This window comes from Apis dorsata, unplaced genomic scaffold (genome assembly GCF_000469605.1).
Source record: "Apis dorsata unplaced genomic scaffold, Apis dorsata 1.3 scaffold_486, whole genome shotgun sequence".
NCBI lineage: Eukaryota > Metazoa > Arthropoda > Insecta > Hymenoptera > Apidae > Apis > Apis dorsata.
Window position 1 is genome coordinate 68,709 of NW_006263721.1, and position 8,589 is coordinate 77,297.

Below are 8,589 nucleotides of genomic sequence, written 5' to 3' on the forward strand. Positions count from 1 at the left end.
CTTCCCGTTCGAATAAATCCATGGTTAATGCCCCCGACGCGATCCCGCTCGCTTCTTCCTTCACTCCTCCTCCTCCTCCGCAACCCTGTGCGCGCCTTCGTATAGTTTTCTCGCGCCCCCGGGCCCCGATGCTGCTGCAAGTCCTGCAAAGAGCGGAGGAGAGAAAGAAAAAAGGAAGGGAGGAAGGAGGATGAAGGAGAGGAAGGACGCTTCTATTCGAGGTGGAAGTCTCGCGTGCGGCTAAGTGGACTTACTGGAGAAAAGGGGCCTCGAAAGGAGAACCACCATCAGAGAAGGAGGAGGAGGAAGACGAAGGAGAAGAAGAAGAAGAAGAGGAGGAAGATGATGATGATGATGATGATGAAGAAGACGAGGACAAAGGAGAGGAGAGGAGAGGAGAGGAGAGGAGAGGAGAGGGATATAACACCATCCTCCCTCTCTCCACTGCCTTTTACCTCGGCCATCCTTCGCCTCACCCACCTGTCTGCCGGCAATCTTCTAGTAGCCTTGGGCTACCACTCCGCTGCTACCACAGGGGCTACTCTTCGGCTACCAACGTCCGGTCCTCCCGCTTTCCCTCGCGGTGCAGTAACCCCCGTGCAACCGTCTCCTTTCAAGGATACCTTCCAACAGATCGAACCTTCCTTTCCCGCGCGCCTATTTCCCCATCCGTTCATTTCATCCTTCGAATCCGTCTCTTCTTTTGATCGGTAAGCTTAAGCTCGTTCGTTTATTCGAAATATTTATCTATGGATAAAAAAAAAAAAAAATAAAAGGGGCATTAAAAGTCGAAGAATTGCGACTACTACGCGTTTCGCTTTCGAGATTACTTTTAACTTTTACTTTTAACTTAAAAACGCGCCTTTTCTTAACGAAACGGGTGAAGATATGTAAATTTTTCATCCAACCGTTTGAATCTATCGATAACAATACCTCTATCTAATTCTTTCCCGTCGAAAGACACTCGGATATTCTCGAAGGAATTTTAACGAACTGCGTTTCCCAATGATAATTTAAATATCCACAGTTCCCGCTCGCGAAAAGAAAAGAACCAGAGTCCTCTTCTTCCGTCACTTCGTCATCTCGAACACAATTTTTTCCAAGCTGAAATTTTCTTAGAGAAAATCTTCTTAGATTTTTCCTTCGACGCTGCGTCGTCCACTTTACTTGCGTTTCGCTCGATCGCGCAAAGGAGACCAGATACAAAGGCTTTCAAGAGGTCGAAACACGACTCGGATTTACGAGCGCCTCGGCTGCCATTTTATCAATTTCGATTAGCATACGCCGCATTTTAAACCATAATTTAAACTCGTCCACAGCTACCTACGTATCCGCGACACGAACTATTGCACCTAGGTTGCGTCGACAACTCGATCTGCCGCGCGATAAATCAACGGCCATTGATTTTTCTCCCCCACCCTTCGCGGGTTATTATCCACGGATGACTGATCCACGACGAACGTGCCTCTCGTTACACAAATCTCTCTCTCTCTCTCTCGCGACTTATCCGAAAATTTGGCGGCGGGAGAACGTTGGTGGAACGTACCCGATCTCGGCTACGCTCGAAGCGACAACGCTTGACATTTTAATTCCAATCTTTAAGCAATAATACACCGAGGTTGAAATACGTTGATGTAGACGTTGTTCCGGATGGCTTCACCGAATAATCGAGCGGGATAATTGAGCCAAACTGGTCGACTTTTCGAGCGAAGTAATTTTTTCTATAATCTATAATCGCGCGGTTAAGACGTGTAATTAATATTTTTTTCCTTCTTCTTTTTCCAATATCCAACGATTTAGCGAGATAATCAACTTCGATTTTTACAACTTTTGCTCCGACAGATTTGCAACGAGGAGTAAATTTAAATCAATTTCAAGCTTGTTACACGATCCCCCCCCTCCCCTAGAAACTATTTAAAGACACTTTAACTCAGAACTATTACTAGACACTATTAATAGTCACGAATTTGAAAAACTTGAAAAACTTTATCGCTCGAGAGACGATTCCGTCCACGATATCGAAGCTCACCGCGCCACGCGTAATCAACGCCTATCCTCGGCGGAGAGCAAAGCAGCGGAGACGACGCGACGTAAGAAGATACGCCGATTACACGAGCGGCGGCGGACGGATGCCAGCTTCTGGCAGGGGCGCAATTAAGAGGCAGCAATTACGCGCCACGAAACGTCGGAAGATCGAGCGAGCGCGGGACGGCCACCGTCCATCCTTGGGCAGCCGAGAGGAAGGGAGAGCGGGAGGATCTTCTTTCCCAGCGGGACACGCCGGTCACATCTTCATTCCGGCCCACGGGCCTAATTGGCCGGAATGCTCGGTCCGCCAATTAAGCATTCGGCTAATTATTAATTACATCGACGCGGCCGCGTTCGAATTAATTCCCCCTCTCTTCCCCCAGCGCCGCAGGGGCGCGAGAGTTTCGCGACAGCGCGCCGACGTCCTCCGCTCGTGTCGTCCCCTCGACTTGCACACTTTGTTCGCCACCCCTTTCTTAAAGGAGGAGAGCATCCCTCGGGGCGCAGACGTCCTCTCGTAATTAGCCGCCACACCAGGGTAGCCCCTTTCCTTACACGATTATGTATCAATCGAACCGTGTGTTTCTTTCAAATTTTATTATGAGTGCGCGATAACACGTTGCGTGTATCTCGAAAATTATTTTTCGATTGACTCGAAGTGAGGAACTCGAGGAGGGTACGTTTGTCGCCTCGACTTGCAATATTTTGTTCGCCACCCCTTTCTTAAAGATGTCCTCTTATAATTAGGTCGCTCCTTCCGCCCCTTTCCTTATTTATACGATTATGTATCCAACCGCGTGTTTTTTCAAACTTTATTACGAGTATTATTACGATAATACGTTGCATGTATCTCTCAATTCGGATTTTTTTCGAAAATTATTTTTTAATTCATCACTCGAGGTGAGGAACTCGAGGAGGGTACGTCCATTTGTCGCCCCCTCGACACACTTGCACCCCCTTGCACACTTTGTTCGCCATCCCTTTCTTAAGACATCCTCTCCTAGTTAGCTGTCACACTAGGATAGCCCCTTTCCTTATTTACACTATTATATATCAATCGAACAGCGCGTTTCTTTCAAACTTTATTATTAGTGCACAATAACACGTTGCGTGTATCTTTCAGCTCGAAAATTATTTTTCGATTGATTCGAAGTGAGGAACTCGAGGAGAGTACATTTGCTACATTGTCCCCTTGTTTGTCACCTCTTTCTTAAGATGTCCTTTCGTAATTAGCCGCGACAGGGTCGCTTCCGTTATTTTTCTTATTTACATGATTATGTATCAATCGAAAATTATTTTTTTTTTATTTATTGACTCGAAGTGAGGAGCTCGAGAAGGGTACGTCCGCCACTTGTCGCCTTGCACATTTTGTTCGTCACCCCTTTCTTAAAAAAGGAGGGCCCCGCGACTATTCCTCGGAGCGCAGACGCCCTCTCGTAATTAGATTGCTTCTTCCGTTTCTTTCCTTATTTACATGATTATGTATTCAACCGTGCATTTTTTCAAACTTTATTACGTGTGTGCGATAATACGTTGCATGTATCTCTCAATTCGGATTTTTTTCGAAAATTATTTTTTAATTCATCACTCGAGGTGAGGAACTCGAGGAGGGTACGCCCACTTGTCCCCCCCTCGACTTGCAATATTTTGCTCAAGAAGACATCCTCTTATAAAAGGGTCGCTCTTTCCGCCTCTTTTCTTACTTACACGATTATGTATCAATCGAACCGCGCATTTCCTTCAAACTTTATCACGAATGTACGATAATCTCTCAGCTCGAATTTTCTTGGAAAATTATTTTTCGATTGATCACTCGAGGTGAGGAGCTCGAGGAGGATACGTCTGCCACTTGTCGCCTCCTCGGCTTGCACACTTTGTTCGCCATCTCTTTCCTTAAGACGTCCTCTCGTGATTAGCCGCGACACCAGAATCGCTCCTTCCGTCACACCAGGATAGTCTTTTTCCTTATTTACATGATTATGTATCAATCAAACCGCGCGTTTCCTTCAAACTTTATTACTAGTATGCGTGATAACACGTTGCGTGTATCTTTCAGCTCGAAAATTATTTTTCGATTGACTCGAAATGAGGAGCTCGAGGAGAGTACGTCCGCCACTTGTCACCCTCTCTTTTTAAAGGAGGAGGGTCCTGCGATCATTCCTCGAGGCGCAGACGTCTTCTCGTAATTAACTGCAACACGAGGGACGACCAATTAGTCGCTCCTTTCCTTATTTACACGATTATGTATCAATCGAACCGCGCGTTTCTTTCAAACTTTATTACAAGTGTGTGTTAATATGTACCTTGGATTTCCCTCGAAAATTATTTTTCGATTGATCACTCGAGGTGAGGAGCTCGAGGTACATCCTTGTAGTCTCCTNCGACTTGTAATACTTTATTCGCCACTCTTTTCTTAAAGAAGAAGGGCATCGAGGAGGATACTCGTTGGAAATAAAAACGAAAGTTTCGAATCTGCACATGAATCTTTCTGAAAGTTTAATCGAGAGGTAGAAGAGAATAAATTCGTAAAAATTATTTTCACTTACTTTAGCTTATCATAATACGTATTATTCTTACATTTATAATATAAAATACTCTGGATTAGGAATACTCTAGCTCTCCTAATGAGGTAATGTACGTGACAGATGTCAGAGGAACGAGGGGCGCGTGGAAATAGGCGTATCCTCCTTTCTTCTCGAGGTAGGACGGCGAGTTTGCACGCGTGACGGGTATCACGGTGCTCGTGATTTCGTTCGATTTATTCAACGTGGTACCGGAGGCGACGTGTAACTTAGGAGCTGCCAAGCCCCCGATCGCCTCCGGCTCACGAGGTAATCACGAGCAGAGCGAAACGCGTGACTCATCTCGCCCCGCAACGCGGGATTAGCTCGCGTAATTAGTGGAAAGCGTCCGTCCATTGGCCGAGGTGAATCGAAGCCTTTGCTATTTCCGCCCGTATTACTCACCTCCCCTCCCTCGCTCTTATATAAGAGCAGAGGGAAGGAAGGATCTACAGAATCCGCATTTTTCCGCGGTACAACTCGGCGTACGAGGCTATAAGTTAATGTTTCACGCGCAGATATTTGTTTACGACATCTTGTTTTGTCCCCCTCCAAGGTTCAATTTTCAAGCCTACCGTGCGTTAAATATCGACGATCATTATCTACGAAGAAGCTAAAAGAAGAAGAGGAAGAAAGGATATATTAAATATCGACAAATCTTTGGAACTTTGAAAAAAAAAGTTGCTCTTTCGCTCGCTTTCATCTTAACTTATCTTAACTCTCGCCATGTATCGATCGCACGCGCAAAACGCTCGTAATCTTCTCGCGGTGTAAAGTTGTAGGGAGCTTGGAGGAAGAAGGAGGGGCCTCCAGAGGGATTAAATCGCGAGTAGCAGGATATATATATATGTATATGTACATGTATACGTACGTGCACACCTTATTCCGATTTATCTACTTTGGCGACTGGGGGAGAGTCCTCGAGAGTCGAGGCGAGAAGCGGGAAGAAGCGGGCGAGTTTAAAGTATCGGCGAGAGATGCAGGTGCGCGGGTACACGCGTGCGTGCATGCGTGCGTGCGTGCGTGCGTGCGTGCGCTCGTTCGTTCGCTCGGTGCTCTCGCAATTTATTTCGCCGATCGCACGAACACAGTGAGCCCTTACCTCGTATTATTTATGGTTATGGATCGGTGCCGTTTATAAGTTCGGTGGTACTTTGACCGACTACAAGTACCGGTTGTCTCGCAGTGAGTATATCATTAGCAGTTTTATTATTAGTAATCTCGAGCTCGAACACCGAGCAACGACCGCGGCTACTAATAAATTCCCCCTCTGGCGGTGGTGGCGGTGGTGCTGGTGGTGGCTCGAACAACGGCCAAGGTTATTAATTCCTTGGCGAATTTCGCGTGGAGCTCGGGACGCCCTTCGAGAATCCCAACTCGATCGTTTATTCCTCGCTCCACGGGGTGAACTCCCTCCTTTAAACGCCCACGCGATCCAGCAACCTCCATCTCGCGATTTACGAATCAATCCTCCGTTCATCGTCCGTTTCACGAGCACGAGTTTCTTTGAGTTGGCAATCGAAGAAGGGAGGGGTTAAGAGAAATCCAGTCCAATTTTTATAGATTTGAATTGGCAATCGAAGATTTGAAGGTTTGAGTTGGCAATCGAAAAAGAGAGAGGGGTTAAGAGAAATCTAAGCCAATTTTTGTAAGTTTGAGTTGATAATCGAAGAAGGCAGAGGGGTTAAGAGAAATCTAGTCTAATTTTTGTATGTTTGAGTTGGCAATCGAAAAAGGGAGAGGGATTAAGAGAAATCCAGTCCAATTTTTATAGATTTGAATTGGCAATCGAAGATTTGAAGGTTTGAGTTGGCAATCGAAAAAGAGAGAGGGGTTAAGAGAAATCTAAGCCAATTTTTGTAAGTTTGAGTTGATAATCGAAGAAGGCAGAGAGGTTAAGAGAAATCTAGTCTAATTTTTGTATGTTTGAGTTGGCAATCGAAGAAGGGGTTAAGAAAAATCCAGTCCAATTTTTGTAGGTTTAAGTTGGCAATCGAAGAAGGCAGAGGAATTAAGAGAAATCCAGTTCAATTTTTGTAGATTTGAGTTGGCAATCGAAGAAAGGGTTAAGAGAAATCCAGTCCAATTTTTTAAAAAAATTCGAGAAACTCGTTACGCGGAGGAGGAAGGAAGAATCGGTTTTCCTCGCCCACGCCTCGTGCATGAGAATGGAAAGAGGAGACGGGTCAATCGAGATAACGTTCCGTATTAACCTCCGGCCAATTAATTACTCCCCTTCGATAGATTTCGTTTTCTTTCCCTCCCTTTCTCTCTCTCTCTCTCTCTTTGGATGGAACACGTCGAGCGTGGCGTGAGTGCGGGTGAGGATCGAGTAAGGATAGGCGAGGAGAGAAAGGAGGCGAGAGAGGGAAAAGGAGGGCGAATAGTGGAGGGAGAGCAGCGACCCAAGGAGCTGGGGATGAAGAAGAGGAGAGGATGTGCGTGCATGCCGCTCACGTAGCGTGCCAGGCTGGCTGCCAGCCTCCACAACAGACTCTCCTCTCCACTCTCTCTCTTCCTTCTTCGTTCTGGAGGAAGAAGGGTATCTTTATCGAACCGCAGCAACTCTTACCTGGAGCACTCCCACCAACGGCCCCACCTGTGGTACGATGGGCGCACCGCAACAGGTGAGAGACTACCGAGAGTGTGCCCCTAAAGCCGTATCGTGTACTGCACTTTATTTATTTGTTTGTTTTTTCTCCTTCTTCTTCTTCTTCTTCTCCTCCTTCTTCTTCTTCTTTTTCGTTTCTTTTTTTTCCTTTTTTTCTCCCCCCTTTAAATAGCAACGGTTCTCGCGAATCTACGCGGGGGTCTGATCCCGGGGTCTCGTTTTATCGAGAATTTCTCTTCGATTAAATTCCGAGGATCGTGGCCACGGTTCGTGTGGACGTGTTCTCCGCGATCCTCAGCGTGCTTTCATCCTCGATAATACGATGGAATACGTTGGAACGGATTTTTATATAATAATCGTTACTTTTACAAATTGCCTCGTACTCCTCTCCTTTATTGGATCGAGGGGGGGTAATGAAACTAAAACGAGGTGTTAAGACGTACGATTCCTGAGATCGGTGCACGAACGCAGGGTTTAGATAGGGCCAATTAGATTTTAGATCTGTTATTTACAATTCAATAAGGAAGCTAGGGATTATCTCGTAAAATTCGAGATCTTTTCAACATCTTTTCAAACAAGTATCCCGCGATATACCTTCCTCTTCCTTCCTTTTTCATTCATTATTATTCCAAATCTAACTATCTCATTCGAGAACTAGGTCGTTAATTTATAATATCTCTTCTCAAATCCTCGCAATCCGAAGAGAGAATTGTCTTCTCCTCCCTTCCTTCAAAGCAATCGCAGAAAATCTAAGAGAGAACTGATTAATTCCCCCTCCCTTTTGCTCCCTGCGATTTCAATTTCCGAATTAGATTTCAGGAGGCGCAACAGGTGACCGTTTGGCCGTATCACGCGAAACGATTATTCCGCAGGCCGGATGGATACCGCATGGGGCGTGCACGAGGAGGAAAGGGAGATCGTGGCCGCGAGATGCCGGCCGCAACGTTCCGATAATCTGGCCGTACGTGCCCCGCGTTGGAAATGAAATTGCTCCGCGGTGCGTGGGTTCGATCTGATGTACGAACCGGGGGCCTCGCCCCCCTCCTCCCTTATCGCCTCTTATTACCTTGAAATTCCACCGAGCGCCGGTATTTTACGTTTAATTGCGCGCCGCTCCTAATCTAAATTACCCCCGTTCCGGCCCAATCTCTCCCGCTAATTTGCTCGGCATCGCGACTCTCGATGCACCGTTATCATAATACTTTACCGATAACCGAATAAAAAAACCGTTGTTTCACCGAATTTTATGTAATTCTATAGTAGCCCGTTATATCTATTATATTTTATTATTCTATACTCGTCCGTTTTTCGGTGGAAAGGAATTGGAAATTTTCCTTCGAGAGTCAAATATGACGAACCGAATTCTAATCGACTGGGTTAATAATACAG